The 14466-nt window shown below is 63.1% G+C and overlaps 1 long non-coding RNA gene across 1 annotated transcript; it reads left to right on the top strand.

Annotated features, from left to right (window-relative positions):
- Window positions 1-10508: 10508 nt before the first annotated feature.
- Window positions 10509-11670, top strand: LOC105102807 (uncharacterized). The gene is made up of 3 exons (XR_010382887.1): window positions 10509-10711; window positions 10822-10922; window positions 11411-11670. It is a non-coding gene; the product is annotated as an uncharacterized LOC105102807 (long non-coding RNA).
- The last annotated feature ends 2796 nt before the right edge of the window (window positions 11671-14466 follow it).

Here is a 14466-nt window from a genome sequence, read left to right as displayed (position 1 = left end):
GTTCCTCACTCTGCAGGTGAGCTACTTTAGTGGCTTTTTTCATTTCAGTTATTGTGCTTTTCAACTCCAAACTTTCCGTTTGTTTCTTTCTTACATTTTCTATCTCTCTGTCGATATTCTCAGTCTGATGAGACATTGTCCTTTAGTCCTTTAGACGTAGTTTCCTTTAGCTCATTGGACACATTTTAAATTGCTCAGACAGAGTCTGTCTAAAAGTCCCAAGTCTGAACTTCTTCCGGGATGGTTTCTACTGATTTCTTTCTTCCCGTGTATGAACCATACTTTCTTGTTTCTTTGCATGCCTTATAATTTCTAGTTGAAAACTGGACGTTTTGAATACTATAATGTGGCAATTCTGGGCCCCAGGTTTTGTCCTCTCCCCAAGGTTTGTTTTTGCTGCTACTGATTGCAGTTGTTGGAATTTTTTTAAGTGACTTTTTGGAACTAATTCTGTAACGTCTGTGTGATTGTCGTATGTGAACCTGAAATCTCTGTTTTGTTAGCATATGGTCAGCTACTGATGGACAAAGATTTCCTTAAGGGCCTGGCGGGGGTGGGGGGGAACCTTCCAGTCTTTGCCAAAGGGCTCTGGGGCCAAGCCTTCAACACTGAGCCAGGCAGCTTCCAACTCTGCCTTAGCCTTCACTTCCTGCCTCTGCAGAGAGTGCCAGCAGGAGGCGAGAGCTCGGGGCCCACTCGGTCTCTCCTGAGGAAGCGTGCTTTGCCTCTTAGATCCCTAGGAGCGAGTCCAAGCCCTCCAAACCCCTTGGGGGCGTCTCGTTCCCAGCCTTTCCTCCCAGACTTTGTGATTAGTCTGTTGTTTGCCCAGCTGTTCTCTATCACCTCAAGCAGAACTCAGAAAATGTTTTCAGTAACTGCCCCAGCATACATCTCGAGCCCTAGGCCAATTCTGAGGGAGATGAAATGCAAACAAGCTTTGGAGCTGGCCTTCCAGAGAGCACAAGACGCATCAGAACACATAATTAGTCAGGACTCTGTGAATGAGGCCTGTTCTGCTTTCTCCAGTATTGGGAACGTGGGCTGTTATTCTCACAGCCACTGCCGAGCTGAAGAGCAGTGGTGGGACTGGGTTAACAGGCCATCGGATGAACTGCGCTCACTGAGAATTAGCTGTTTCTCTTAAGTAAGTATCCCCGGGCTGCTGCAAGCCTTTGGATGATTTCTAGTGTTCTGGGGGAGAAAAAGTAGTTGCTTACAGTTTTTGTCCCTTTTAAAACTGCTTTATAAAGGGGCAGAATTAGAGTTCCTTCTCCGCCATTTTTGCTGACAGCACCCCACACTTCATCTCAGGCCCTCACCGTGCTTCTCCCGTCCACTGACAATAGCCAGTAATCGCATCCAAACCCATAGTCCTTATAATCACTACTTCTCCCCCCAAATCTCAAACACTTGAAATGTTGCGCCCACCAGCGCAGTGCTCCACACCACCTCCCCACCAGGTAGAGTCTCAATGGCCGCACCACCATCACATGCCAGGATCTGTCCCTACTTCACCCGCACCCTCTGCCTGGTTCCAAAATCCCACTTTAAAATGTGCTCTATGGTGTCATTTCCAGTTTCCAGGGGACTGGGACTTCACGCTGCCTTGCCCACCAGGCTTAAACTTAGGCAAGTCAGCCCTTTTCAGATGAGGCAATTCTGGAGAGGTGCTCAGCTCCAGGCCATCAGCAGGCACCATTCCCAGCAGCTTGGAAAATGGGCACCTCCACCCTGCCATGGGGATTTGGGCAGCACATCACAGCCAGGTGGCCCCGTCTTCCACGGGAGACCATGGGGGACCCCGGAACACCTTGGCCCCTGCTGACCTCCTCTCCCTCCTGCCTGGCCTTTCTGCCCTTCCAGCACCTTTGGGACTGGTTCCCTACACTCAGTTCTCTCTGTGAGCCACCTGCCGTGGGCTCTGGTGTCCTGCCTGGCCCCTGGCGGCTGATGACTGGATAACGGCTCATTCTCACCTGGGGTCGCCCAGCAAGCTTACGGCCAGGCAGAGAGTAGCACCCAGGCCTCCCGCCCCCCAGCCTGGATGCTCTCTTGCCTTGTCCTGGCTTCCTCGACCCCTAAGTGGGGTCACTAATACTGTCCTTTGTGGGCCACTGGGATATCCAGTGGCCTGGAGACACGAACGCTGAAAGCACTCGGGATGGTTGAGAGCAGCGTGCAGGAGGGGAGCTGACGCCTGCGGGCGGCACTCTTTATCCCTCTGGGATGGGTGTGTGGGACTCACGGCCCCTCCTGCCCCACGCTCCAGAGAGCCGGCTCGGGCAGCAAGCCCAGAGGGACAAAGATGCTCTTGTTGAGTTTCAAGCTTCTCCCAAAGAACAGAAATTCCAGGGGTGGATTTCTGAAACCCTCTCGCAGGGAGGGGATGGAAAGAGGGCCTTTTCCCTCCCCACTGCCTCGGGCTGACTCAAACATCCTTCCCCCAGTGGAACGACTTTTTCCGATGATAAAGGAAATACATGCTCACTGTAAAAACAACAATAAATAAGTTTGAGCAAGTCCCAGTGTGTGAATTACAGCGTGTCGCTGCCCCACCAGCCCCACGCCCCGGAGAGGACGCAGTTAACACACGGGCACGTGGCCATTGGGTTTTTTCACTGCGTCTGGGAAGATGCTGTTTCTGGAGCCATCCTTGCACGCCAAGAGGGGCAGGGAGAACTGGCTAAGAGCCTGGGCTTCTGAGTTGGAGAGACCTAGCTGGGACTCCCAGTCCTGCCACCACTGCCACAGCTTTGTACACCTGAAAGGTGGGGACAGTCACACTGGCCTCACTAGGACGTGAAAATTCAATCTGAGGATACGGGTAAAATGCTAAGCAGAGAGCTGGGTACTTACCAAGGTCTCCCCTGAGATTCTGATTCCAGTCCGTCTGTGTCCAAAACCCTCCCTCCCGAGCCTCGCCCTCCCCTGCCGCCGAGCCCAGCCAGCACGAACACAGATGACGGGGTGGGATGGGGCAAGGCTGACCCCCATGGAGGCTGTCCGCCCTTCTGCCCACCTGGAAGGGCCGGGACAGGGGAGGGGGGCCCAGCTGATCACAATGCTCCAACACCCCGTCCGGGGCTGCTCACCAAACGCGGCTCGGAGGACCGGCTGTCAGCGTGTTGGTGGGGCTTCCATGTGCGGAAGGCATTCAACAGCCAAACAAGGGCGGGAATCGGGGTCAGGCAAAGGGGCACTGGCCTTCCCCGCAGAATCCCTCGGCGACGTGAGCTGTGTTGGGACAGGGCTGCAGGGCCTTGTCCCCACCATGCGCCACCCCCTGACATGTTCTCGGCTCTGGAACCTCCTTTTTGTTGGTAAACCTTATTTTTATAGACTCGTTGAAGATCTGCAGCAAGCCTGACGCGGCTGCACAGAGAACCCCCACCTCCTGGCACCTAGCTCCCCCGATCGCTGGCACCCGCCGTCTGCATGGGGCGTCAGTTACGACGGGTCAGCCAACGGCGATACACTTGCTCAGTGTCCCCTAACGTCCTTCTCTGTCCCAGGGCCCCCCAGGGCCCACGTGGCATTCGGGCGTCACGTCTCCTCGGGCCCCTCCGAGGTGGGGTGGTTTCTCAGATTTTCCTCACTTCTGGCCAGCTGAGCAGCTTTGAGGAGGGCTGGCCAGGTTTCTGCAGGTGTCCCTTAAAGGGGGCGGACGACGGGCTTGGGGAGGAGGACCCCGGAGGTGAGGCGGGGCGCGTGCTGTCCAAGGGGCTCGTCACTGCCGAAGCCCGCCTCGGTCCCAGCGGAGGTCCCCTCTTCCGTGCTGCGCTCTGTGGCCCCCTGGGCCCCCCTTCTGGCGCCGCCCATACGAAGCCTGCACTTGGGCGATGCTGATCCAAGTCCTGCACGCGGCGGGCGCCTGATTCACCGTCCCTGAGCTGAGCGGAGCCGGGAAGCCGGACCCGCGCCACCGCCCGCTAGGAGTGGCGCGCTCCCTTGGTTGGAGTCCCTCCCGGCTTGCGGTCTAGTTAAGCCCAGCCGCTCCCTGGAGCCTGGCTTGTTGGTTCGGCTCACTCGTGACTCGGGGGCTCCCCAGGCTCCGCACTCTCAGCCTCTGCCCACCCAGGAGGAGGGCGCCCCAGCTCCCCCACAAGTGCCCTGCCTCTAACCCCGCACAGATCTCAAAGGCGCAGCAGCAGAGGGAAATCAGGACAGGCGAGGGCGCTCGGTCCTCCTGGGGGGGGCGGTTCCGTGGCCGAGCGGAAACCACGATGAGATCAGGAGGAGCGTGGAAAGGGCTCCGCGGGGTCCCCGTGCACGGGCAGCCCAGCCTGGGAGGGCCTGGCGGGGTGGGGGTGGGCTTGCCCAAGCTCCACCCTCAGGTGGTTCAGGAAGAACCCCCTACTCCTCTCTTTCACTTTTTTAAAAAAATTTTTGAAAGAAAAACACTTTAAATAATAAACTAAACAAATAAAATGAAGTCTCCAAACCAGGAACGGCGCTTACGGCTGCCTGCACCATGGCAGCCGCCTGGGGGCCGGCCGTGGCCACAGCAGGTACTCCCTGGACAGTGAGCTGGCTTCGCCTCGCATGGGACTGAAGTTCAGGATTAGAGCCAGGGGGCGTTCTCTGTCTCCGGGGTCCTTGTGTCCTGCCTGAGATGCTGGCCTGTCAGGACGCTGTCCCGGGAGCGTAGCAGGTTTGTCTCTGACTCCAACCCCTCGGCCCTGGGGCACAGATGATGGGGGCTGCCGATCCCCATGTCACAGGGGAAACTGAGGCAGAGTGATAACCCAGCTGGGCTTGCCAGCCCTCCAGCAGGAGGAAGTTGTCCCTGCTGGAGCCCCACCCAGAACACCTAGAAGGCTGCTTCCCGGGGCCGGCAGCCCAGGGCCTGGCACGGAGAGGGCCGGACCCGAGCCGCGGCTCCAGGAGGGTGCAGCGGGGGCAGACCCTGGGGAGAAAGCGGCTGCCCAGTTGGAGGGGAAGGGGGAGGGCTCCTCTGGGGGGTGGAGGCCTGGCCAGACCCACCCCGCAGCCCCTCCCTGCCACCCCCACCAGGGAGAAGGTCCTGTCCTGGGAACAGTCACACTCCGGCCCGTGCCTCTCCCGGGTGCTTACCGTCCAGAGAGGGTCCTCCACAGCCACTGTCAGTCAGGGAGTGTGGGGCGGAGAGGGGTCAGGGTGGAGACCAGGAAGGGCCAGCAGCTGGCAGCTCTCCATGGAGGGCAAGCCCACCCCACCCCCCCACCGGCTGAAGGGTCCCTGGGCTGGACCCTCAACCTCACTGAGCCCGTGTCCTTCCTCAGAAGGGCGGCAGCAGCCAGCCAATCAATGGGGACTGGGAAGCGGCGGTGGGATTTGAATCCAGCACCTGGGGGTTCTGCCCACTGGGCCAGAACAGCCCCGCGATGTGGGGGATGAGGGGCACAAGACGCCGGGACTCAGCCCTTCCTCCCTGGAGCCCATCCGGAGGGCGCACCACAGAGCGCCCCCACCGCCATGGGGACACCCCCAGCCACCAGGCGCCCCTAGGCCACACCGCCCCTTCTCCTGTGGAACCCTGTGCTCTTGTGCCGAGCCCGCCCTATGCCCCGATGCAGGTCACCTCGCCGCCCTGAGCCTGACCTCCCGTCTGCAATGCACAGGTAACACTTGTTTCTGCTCCCGGACTCCACACCTGAGGGCTAAGACCGGAGGCCACCGCCAGCCTCCCTGGGGTCCCCGCTCTGGCCATCCTCTGTGTGCCAGGGGGACGCCTACGGCAACGCACAGCGACGCAGGCAAACAGGAGGACACGTGGCCGCAGCACCCAGGGGCACATCCCTGGGCTCGGCCTTGCTTTGGGGCCAGGGCACCCGGGGGTGTTCAATGACCGCACCTCGTTCGGATGACTGCACTCAGCCCAGAGTGGCCAGCGGGCTCCGCGGGAGCCCCAGCAGAGCCCAGACCCCTGCCCCACACTGCAGCCCTCTCCCTGACCCCCGCCTCCTTCTGGGGGGCAGGGGCAGGAGAGGCCTTGATCTAATCCTGAGGCCGCTTGAACCCAGAGGTCAGCATCGAGGGAGATGGCCCGAGGCCGATGCTTTAGTTTCTTCTGGCAAAACTCACAGCTTCCTGTTTCCCAGATAGAAGACAGAGCACGACCGTCAGATGGGGGACGGGCTTCTGATGAGCTTTGTGTGAATAAATCAGAAACAGGCGGAGGAAACACCCCCGCAGTCTCACCGCAACGGCCAGGCACCAATGCTCAGGGGGAGTGTGTGGAGGGCAAAATGCACCCGGGCTGACTCCAGCTCCGGCACAAACTCCCCGGGGACCCCACAGGCCGAACCTTTTCTGGGGATGCAGCAGCTTGTGGGGAAGGGTCCAGGGCAGGAGGGTGTGCAGCCAGTTAGGCCCAAGGTACCCACAGGATGAATAGTCCTTAGAGGTAACCCCAGGAGCTCGAGGCCCAAGCCCTGGGCAGGTGGCTGCAGCCCAGACACTCTCCTGTGAGGCTGCCTGGGCCTCAGTTTACCTGCCTGCTGAATGGGCACACCGACACTTGTGGGAACAGCCCCAGTGGGGCCACGCAGGCCAGCCTCAGAGGCGTGGGTGCGCATGCTCTGGGGGAAAATTAGGGTCCCCCACCTTCTCGCAAATTGGTACCAGCAGTGTCTGACTCCTGTGGACTTGCCACAAACCTGTTTTCCCTCCACCATAGTGACTCGGTGACTCGGAAACCAAGCAATGTGTCACCGCCTGTGTTGGCATTGCCAAGAGTGGTCACCCACAAAGCTCCCAGGTGCCCCACCCTCACAGCCCCACCTGCACCGACCAGGCAGGCCGAGCACAAGGCCAGCTGGAGAACACATTCACTCCCTGGGCCCAGCCGAGATGGGCGCCCCACTTCCAGGCTGGGGTCACTGGACCATCGCAGGCTGAGACTGGGGTAGGTGTGCTTCCAGGGCACTGGGAAAGTGGGCAAGACTGAGGAGGAGGCTGGGAGAGAGGGGTGAGGACTGACAGTGGTGGGGAGTTGGGGAAGGAATAGGGGCAGGTCCAGGGAGCTGGGCAGACAAGAAGAAGGAGTCAGGGAGCCCTGGGCAGGGCCAGGGTCCAGCCCAGAATCCACAGCCCCTCATCCTCGAGGCCCTGGACACACTCCTCACCCCCAGTGCAGGCCCTGGGCTCCCCAGTTCCTGCTGAGGGAGGGGGGCGGGGCAGGAGGAGAGGCCTCAGAGAGGAAGATTGTGTTCCAGGAGCAGGGTGCCTGGGTGCTCCTGGAACGTCCCCCGGGACACCACCATAGGGACGGGAGTAAACAGACACCCACGGTGAGGGCTGTGCAGAGGCCATGGAGATGAGCCATGAGAGGTTCCCAGGGTCTGGGAAGACGGGCGCCCAGCCTGGCACAAGAGTGACCATCAGCGGGGGCCCTGCCACCCTCAGGGCCTGGGACACCCACAGTGGAGGGGCACGGCCGCTGGGACCACGGTCGCCGGGGGTGGCCTCTCGTCCGCGCCAGGTTCAAGCCCCCACCTCCCAGAGCTGAGCTGAGAACCACAGCCAGAGGCCTTCGTGGGCCGAGCGCAGGGCCCGGCCCCAGAACGTTCCTGACGCTGAGAGGTTCCCCGAGGTCCCAGCGCCACTGGGACGGGATCTGGGTGGCGCTGGCTGGTTCACCAGTGTGGTGATGACGTGAGTACGTGGCTCGCTACAGGCTTCCTGGCCACGGCCCTCTGACCCCCCACCCCCGCAGCCCCAGGCCCACTCCGGTTCACACCCCTGGAAACAAGGCCGGGAGAGCAGACGTGTCCACTTGGCGGGGGTTCTTCGGGGCGTGTCCCAAAGTCCTCCGTGACCCTCAGCCTGAGGCCCCCTGACCACTGCCTCTGCCCTCGACGGGGCTGCAGTGCAGCAGCCCCGTGTGGAGCAGGAAGGCCAGGCGGCCTGGCCCCGCACACCTGGGCCCCCGGGAGCCACAGCAGGTGAAGTGAAGTGGGGAGAGGGAGTGAAAGCAGGTGCTGTGGAGGGTGAGCTGGCTGTGGGCTGGGGGCGGGTCTCTGTCGAGGACAGGAGCTCCGGGGAAGGGACGGCTGAGCTGGACGTGGAGGAGAGTGCAGTGTGATGGGCAGACAGGGAGGCAGGGACGCTGTCAATGGGGCTTACGCCAAGGGGCAGAGGTGTGGCCGTAGCAGGGAGAGCGGGGGCAGGAAGTCAGCCCAGGTGGGGTCCCCGGGGTCCCCTGGACATCCTCCAGAGGACGAGGGGGAGACGTGGAAGCTTGTGCAGGACCTGAGTGACGCGGTGGGATCTGTGTTCTAGAAAGATCCCGCCGGCTGACAGCCAAGAGCGGACGCATCCTCCAGGCGGAGATGGAGAGGACCAGGGGTCAGGGCTCCAGAGACAGACAAGGAGGATCCTTGCTCCGTGATGCTCATTTCCAAGGTCACCAGGGTGGCCAGGCCAGAGGGGACAGAGCCCGTCTCCTGTAACTGGGGGCAGTCCCTGTCTGGAAGGGCCCCCGTGCGGGCGCTGGCCCCTCTGTGAGAAGCACGTGGGGTGGGGAGAGGCTCAGGAGGAGCTCTGCTTTTCTGATTTTCTTCAGGCCCCAGAAGTGTCCATCTGCCTGGTCTGAAGCTGAGCGTCCCTGCCTTGGAAATGCATCCGAGGGACAGTGCCCATCTGGCTCCAGAGCCAGGGTCCCACGCCACCTGGTTAGGGGAGGGGACACTGAGAAGCGCCGGGAGGGAGCCCTGTGCGCGGATGGCCTGGCCGGGACACAGCACTGCCCCATTAGGGGCCTGCTGCGGCCAGGGAGGAGGCCTGTTACAGCAGCCTCTGCTCGTCCCAGGCTGGCCCTGGGGCCCAAGACACAGGCACAGGGCAGACGGCGTTGGGGTGGGGGGAGCCTGCCCTGCGGGGTCTGCTGGGCCTCTCCGTGTCCTCCGTCTCCTGGGAGGGAGCCCCTCCATCTCCCCAACAGGAGTGCTGCTGGTGTCATCAGCTGTGCCCCACTCTACGGTCTGCCCCAGCCTGGAGGCCGCTGGGCAAGCCACTGTCCCCTCCAGGGAGGAAACAGAGGCGTGGGGAGGCAGCCACTTGGTGGCCCACACGGGCCTGTCTGCCCCGAGGCCCCTGGGCTGTCCCGGTTCCCACAGCCCCCACCAGGGCCTACCCCTAGGAGCGGCCGGAGGGTTCAGGTCCCAGCTCCCAAAAGACATGGCTGCTTTTGTTCCCACAGCCCCTGGCACAGATGTCCGGCCCTCAAGTACCGACACTGCTCAGGACCCCTGGAGCTGGGGAGGGCGGCCCCCCAGCTCCCAGGACAGGCCGGAGCCACACCAGGACTCTGGGAGGCGGGACGCCTGGACAGCTGGGCCCCACATTGGAGAGGCTGCCTCCAGGCTGAGTCCCGGGATGTGGCTGGGCCAGAGCAGACCTTTCGCCTCTGTCCCAGAGTCTTTGGCGCCCACGGACCAGGCCCGGCTGTAGCTGGGGAACTGGGGGCTCCACTCAGTCCAGACCCTGCCCCAGACCTTCAGGCAAAAGGAGGGGGCTGAGAGCATCCTGGGACCACCCCACGCCTGCCTGGCACGCGCGGGTGTTTCCCTTCCAAATGTGAAGACACAGAGCAATTTTTTAGAGAGAAAATGCACTTGAGATGAGAAGAGTAAAGCTGCCATGGGGGCGGGCGGGCAAAGGGGACGCCTAGAGCCACCAAGCTGACGGGGGTGGAGAGCCTGCCCTGCCAGGGGGAGGAGGGGGAGGCACCTGACGTCTGGCCTTGCGTCCCCGGCGTCACCGTGCGGGCTCAGGAGACAAGGACACGCCACACCAGGCCGGCTCTCCCCTTGTGTAAACAGCCCTGGGAGAACCGCATGGGGCGTGAGGTCCGCGGAAAGGAGGGGGGGGGGTGGTGGGCGAGGGGCGAGGGAGGCCGTTTGGGCAGGTGGTGCCCCGTGTCCCCGGGCATGACTTAGAGCGAGCCAGAGGTGTGGGACCTGGGGGCCTGGGCGGGGCAGGAGTTGTCTGAGGCCTCAGTCAGTTAGTGTCCAGGCCGGGGCCCGAAGCCAGCCTGCCCACTGACATCCTGCAGGTGGACCCCCAGCCCTTGCTGTAGCCCCCCGGGGGCCAGAGCCACAATGACCGCTGTCACCTGCCGGTTCATCCAGGGCCCCTCACTCCCGGGCGGGGCCGCAGTCTGCCCAGGCTCTCCAGATCAGGGGCCCCAAAATCTTCTGCCTCAAAACGTCCCATCCCCAACCCTCCACGCGGCCCTCACTTCCTGGGCAGGGCTTTGGCTCCCAGGCTCCTCCCTGCTGACAGGTAGATACCCACGAGCTGACCCCTCAGCAGGCTCCTCTCTCAGCTTTCACACAGAGCCTCAGAAAAAGGGTGGGCTGCACCTTCCTCAGAGTGCCTGTCCCTCCGGGCCTGGACGTGAGGACCCTCCAGTAAACGAGGTCACAGAAGGCTCCTTTCTTGAACAGGAAGACCCTCTTTTCAGTCACGTTTCCCTTTTCGCCCTGGCTGCCAGTGGCCCAGCACTGCCCTCAGGGCCCGCCACATGGTCGCTCTGCTGGCGTCCCAACTCCATCCCCTGGGGGTGGCTTTGCTTTCCCATCTCTTGTCTGTCTTCCTTGACGTGTGTGTGTCCCTGGCAAACCTCCTCAGGCCTTGGAGGAGTAAGATGGCCTCACTTCATTTGCTTGAAGTTGCATGCAGTGGAGCTGTATCCAGCAACAAAGCTGACGTCCAAATGGGCCAGGAGGTCAGGAGGCAGTGGGTCCTGGGGAGGCAGGTCCGGGAGAAAGGAGGGATGAGGGGAAAGGTCCGTGGGCCGCCCAGCGGTCTTCCGATGACGGGTGCTGTCTGCCACAGGGTGGTCGTTGTAAAGGCTGGAAACTGGCGGGGCTGGAGGAGGCGGCACCGGGCAGGGGCAGGGTATCCAGGAAGCGGCCATGTGAGAGAACAAGACAAAGGTCAGCCTCCAAATGACAACCGGCCCCGGGGATGGGCAGGGGCCTGGTCCCCGGGGCCCCACCTCCCACCGGGTGGCTCTGCTTTTCTTTCGGACTCAGCCCTCCTGCACGCAGCTTGAAGCAGCCTGTCTGTGGGCTCCAGCACCTTGGACGCAGCCGTCTGCAGGGCGGGTCCTGGGGGCGGGGGATGCCCGGCCCCGGCCCTACCCATGGGGGCTCACGGCTGCGGGGGAGGCAGCCGGCACTGGCCTCCAGGCAGGAGCAGAGGATAAAGCCCCACTGTCCTCGCTACTCCAGTCCTGCTTCAGGGAGCGGCTGAGCAGGGGTGCCCAGGGGTCCCTCCCCAAATCCCGGTTACAAGGTCATCATGATAGACTGGGGCCCTCTGTCAGCAGAACAGTCAAGGGTCTGCAGAGACAGAGCGGGTGCTTTCAAGGCCCCCCTGTGCTGGTTCCCCGTCTCAACGTTTTAATGCTCCGTGTCCCCAGGGACCCAGCGTCGGAAGCCAGCAGCCCCGGGGGTGCGAGCGCCGGTCAGCAGTCCCAGGTCCGAGCCGGTGCCGTCCCGCACGGCGGGGAAGCCCAGCTGGCCCTTTAAGGAGGGGGGCCGCCGCTGGCACCCGCGCAGCTGGCCCAGCGCAGAGACGGGCACGTTCCTGATCCTGCTGGAAGGCTGAGCTGGAAAGGAGACAGCGTGTTCTCGCACAGCTCAGTAAACAAGCCCAAAGTGTTTTGAAAGCCTCTGCCGATACAAAGGACTGTGAAATAAATGCAAGAATTGCAAAAGAAGGGCCAGCTGCTGGGGAGGGGAGCGTGGGCGGGAGGAGGGCATCCAGGCTGCCCCCCACCGGCTCCGGGTGCGCCTGTATGGTGACGGGTCACTGTGTGTGCCTGGGGTCCGGGCCACAGCCTGGGTGTGCAGATGTGGGGGCCGCGTGTGCAGATGTGGGGCCGCGTGCTCGCCCAACCGGCGAGGGTGCGCCTGGATCCGCGCCTCTGGGTCTGAACTCAAGGGTGTGAACGCCTGTGGGTGTTTCGGTGCCCGTGGGGCTGCCCCCGTGTCTGTGTGTGCGGCTGGGGCAGGTGTGTCTGCACACACAGAGCGCAGCAGCGCCCCTGCCCGCCACAGCTCTTCCGTCGGAGCCCAGCTGGAGGGGACCCAGGGTAAAGCCTCCCTTGGAAGGGAGCCAGGAGCCCCGCCCCCCAGGGAGCTAATTAAGGGAGCCCTGGCGTCTGAAGCTGCGACATGGGCAGGAACACGGTGCTGAGGTGAGCCTGGCGGGGAGCACGCCTTGGGGCCTGGACCTGCTCACACACTATGATGGGCTCCGCCAGGGGTGTTTTACGCAGTAATGATGGTGCTGAGGGCACGGGAGCCCCGCAGGAGCTCCCCCGAGCACTGGGGGAGGGGGCCTCAGACGCCAGACCTGACCTTCCCGACAAAGACCAGGATAGAGCCCCGCTCAGCCACTCCCTGCTCTCTGGACTGGGGCTCAGTTTCCTCATCTGTAAAATGGGCAGAACAGCACCTCCATCCCAGGACGGTTGTGCAAGTTGGACGAGAGCCCTTGCAGGGGGGCAAGGTGCCTACAGCAGAAACACATGCCCCCCGCTGCCTGCCCCACCTCTGCACCGTGGGCTGGAGGAGTGCAGCCAAGTCGGGCCTTGTTCTCCGAGTGCACTGGGACCGGCAGCCTCACCCTGGGGAGCAGGCAGGGTGTCGCTCTTCCTGGAATCATCTCCCCCAGCTCCCCCACAGCCCAGCCCCCCACCACGCCCCGTCACTCAGGAGCCAGGAGACGGGGCAGTCGGCTCGACTCAGGGCTGGGTGCTGGAGGGGCGCCCGCCACAGGACAGGCACAAAGCAGAGCCGGAGAGGCAGGCGCCACGCTGCGGGAGAAACACGGCAGCCTTGGGACCATGGTGGGGCATCGGCCAGCCTGGGGAGCGGGGAGGCTGAGGCCTGAGAGGGCGGGGACCCCAAGGAAAAGCAGGGTGGGCCAGGAGCAGGCACACAGTAGGTGCTCAGAGCCCGCTGAGTGAACGATTAAACCCTGTGAGGCTGGAGAAAACTGAATCCCAGAGAGGGCACATCCCTCTAAGGTCACCAGGTCCTGTCTGCCTGGCCCCATGTGATGCCCGTCCCTGCCCGAGAGTGGGCTGGTGTCCCCAGGCCCGATGCCCGGTAGGACCTGTCCCCACTGCCGCCGGCTCCCCGCCAAGTGCTGCAAACCCCTCCCAAGGCTCTGGGGTCAGAGCCAGAAGCCACTCTGTCCCCGGCATGGTTGGGGAGCCAGGCAGCTCGGGAAGAGCCAATTCCCTGAATACCTGCCCGAAGCCGCCGGGCGGCCTGGGGGGCAGAGCAGCGGCCTCCAGCCAGCGCCCGCGGCTGGCGCGGGGACTCCCCGCCGGCTGAGTCTCTGGGTACCTGTGAGCCAAACCACTCAGAAACCACAGGCCAAAGGAACACACTTTCCAAAGTGCCCGGGAGAGAGGGAGACACCGCGGCTTCTGTGCCGCCGCCCCGCCCCGGGGAACTGAGGCAGCAAAGGGCGCGGGGGCCGGGGCAGGGTGGGGGCTCCACGCCCTGAGCTCCCCAGCCCCCGCCGGCTGTAGGCGCAGAAGCCCCTCTCCTGTGTCCAGCACTGGTCCTGGCCCTGAGGGGTCTGCTAACGCCCGGCAGGCCCTCTCCCTTCCCAGGAAAGGGACAAAGGCAGGAGGCATTGTCCCCGCCAGACTGGGACAGGGTGAAGCAGGGGGTGAGGACTGGTGACACAGCCACGCTGCCAAGACAGCCTCGCAGGGACCAATCTCTGGGCCACGACGTGGTGTTCCTCCCGCAGACTGTGCGCTCCCCCGGGGGCCTGGCTGGGTCTCCCCTCGGTGTCCTCAGTGTCCACAAGGCACCGACTCTCACAGCCCCGAAGGCCAGAGTCACCTGGTCGGGTGCGCACGGCCTCGCTTCCCACGACCGCACCAGGCGTGGCTGTGAGAGGTCACTTGAGGTGTCAGTGGATGGACAGAGGACAGGGGCCTTGAGCCCAGGGTCTCCTCCTGTCCCCAAGGGCCGAATGGCTGGGTCATTAGGACTTGGCTATCAACCCTCAGCCCGGGAAGGGAGGGAGGGAGGGAGGCGGGAACAAGGCCCCCAAGCTCCCAGAGGCAGCGAGAGGACAGGTGGGTGAGGCAGGGAAGGGAGTGGGTGTTCTTGGGACAGTGCAGTGTCCATCCTGTCCTGGGGGTGGGAGAGGGGAATCCACAGAAGATGTGTGCAGGAGGATGTGGAGCGGGGATGGGTAGGGAGTAGGGGGAGGGTATAGAGGGGTGGGATGGGGGAGGGGCAGGGGGCAGGTGCAGGGGAGGGGGAGGTGCATGGGGGAGGGTTCAGAGGGAGGGTACAGATGCGGCTCCTCAGTCCCCTTTCTGGCCTCCCATCCCACATCCGTGAAAGGAGGAGGGGTCTGGCTGGAACTTCGTCCTGGTCCTTGGGGTCCAGGGCAGGGGACGTCTTAGTAAGAGGGACACCCCAGCTCTGTCGGTCACTC

The sequence above is a fragment of the Camelus dromedarius genome, chromosome 10, assembly GCF_036321535.1.
Source record: "Camelus dromedarius isolate mCamDro1 chromosome 10, mCamDro1.pat, whole genome shotgun sequence".
NCBI lineage: Eukaryota > Metazoa > Chordata > Mammalia > Artiodactyla > Camelidae > Camelus > Camelus dromedarius.
Note: the sequence above shows the minus strand (reverse complement) of the source record. Positions and strands in the feature narration are given on the sequence as shown.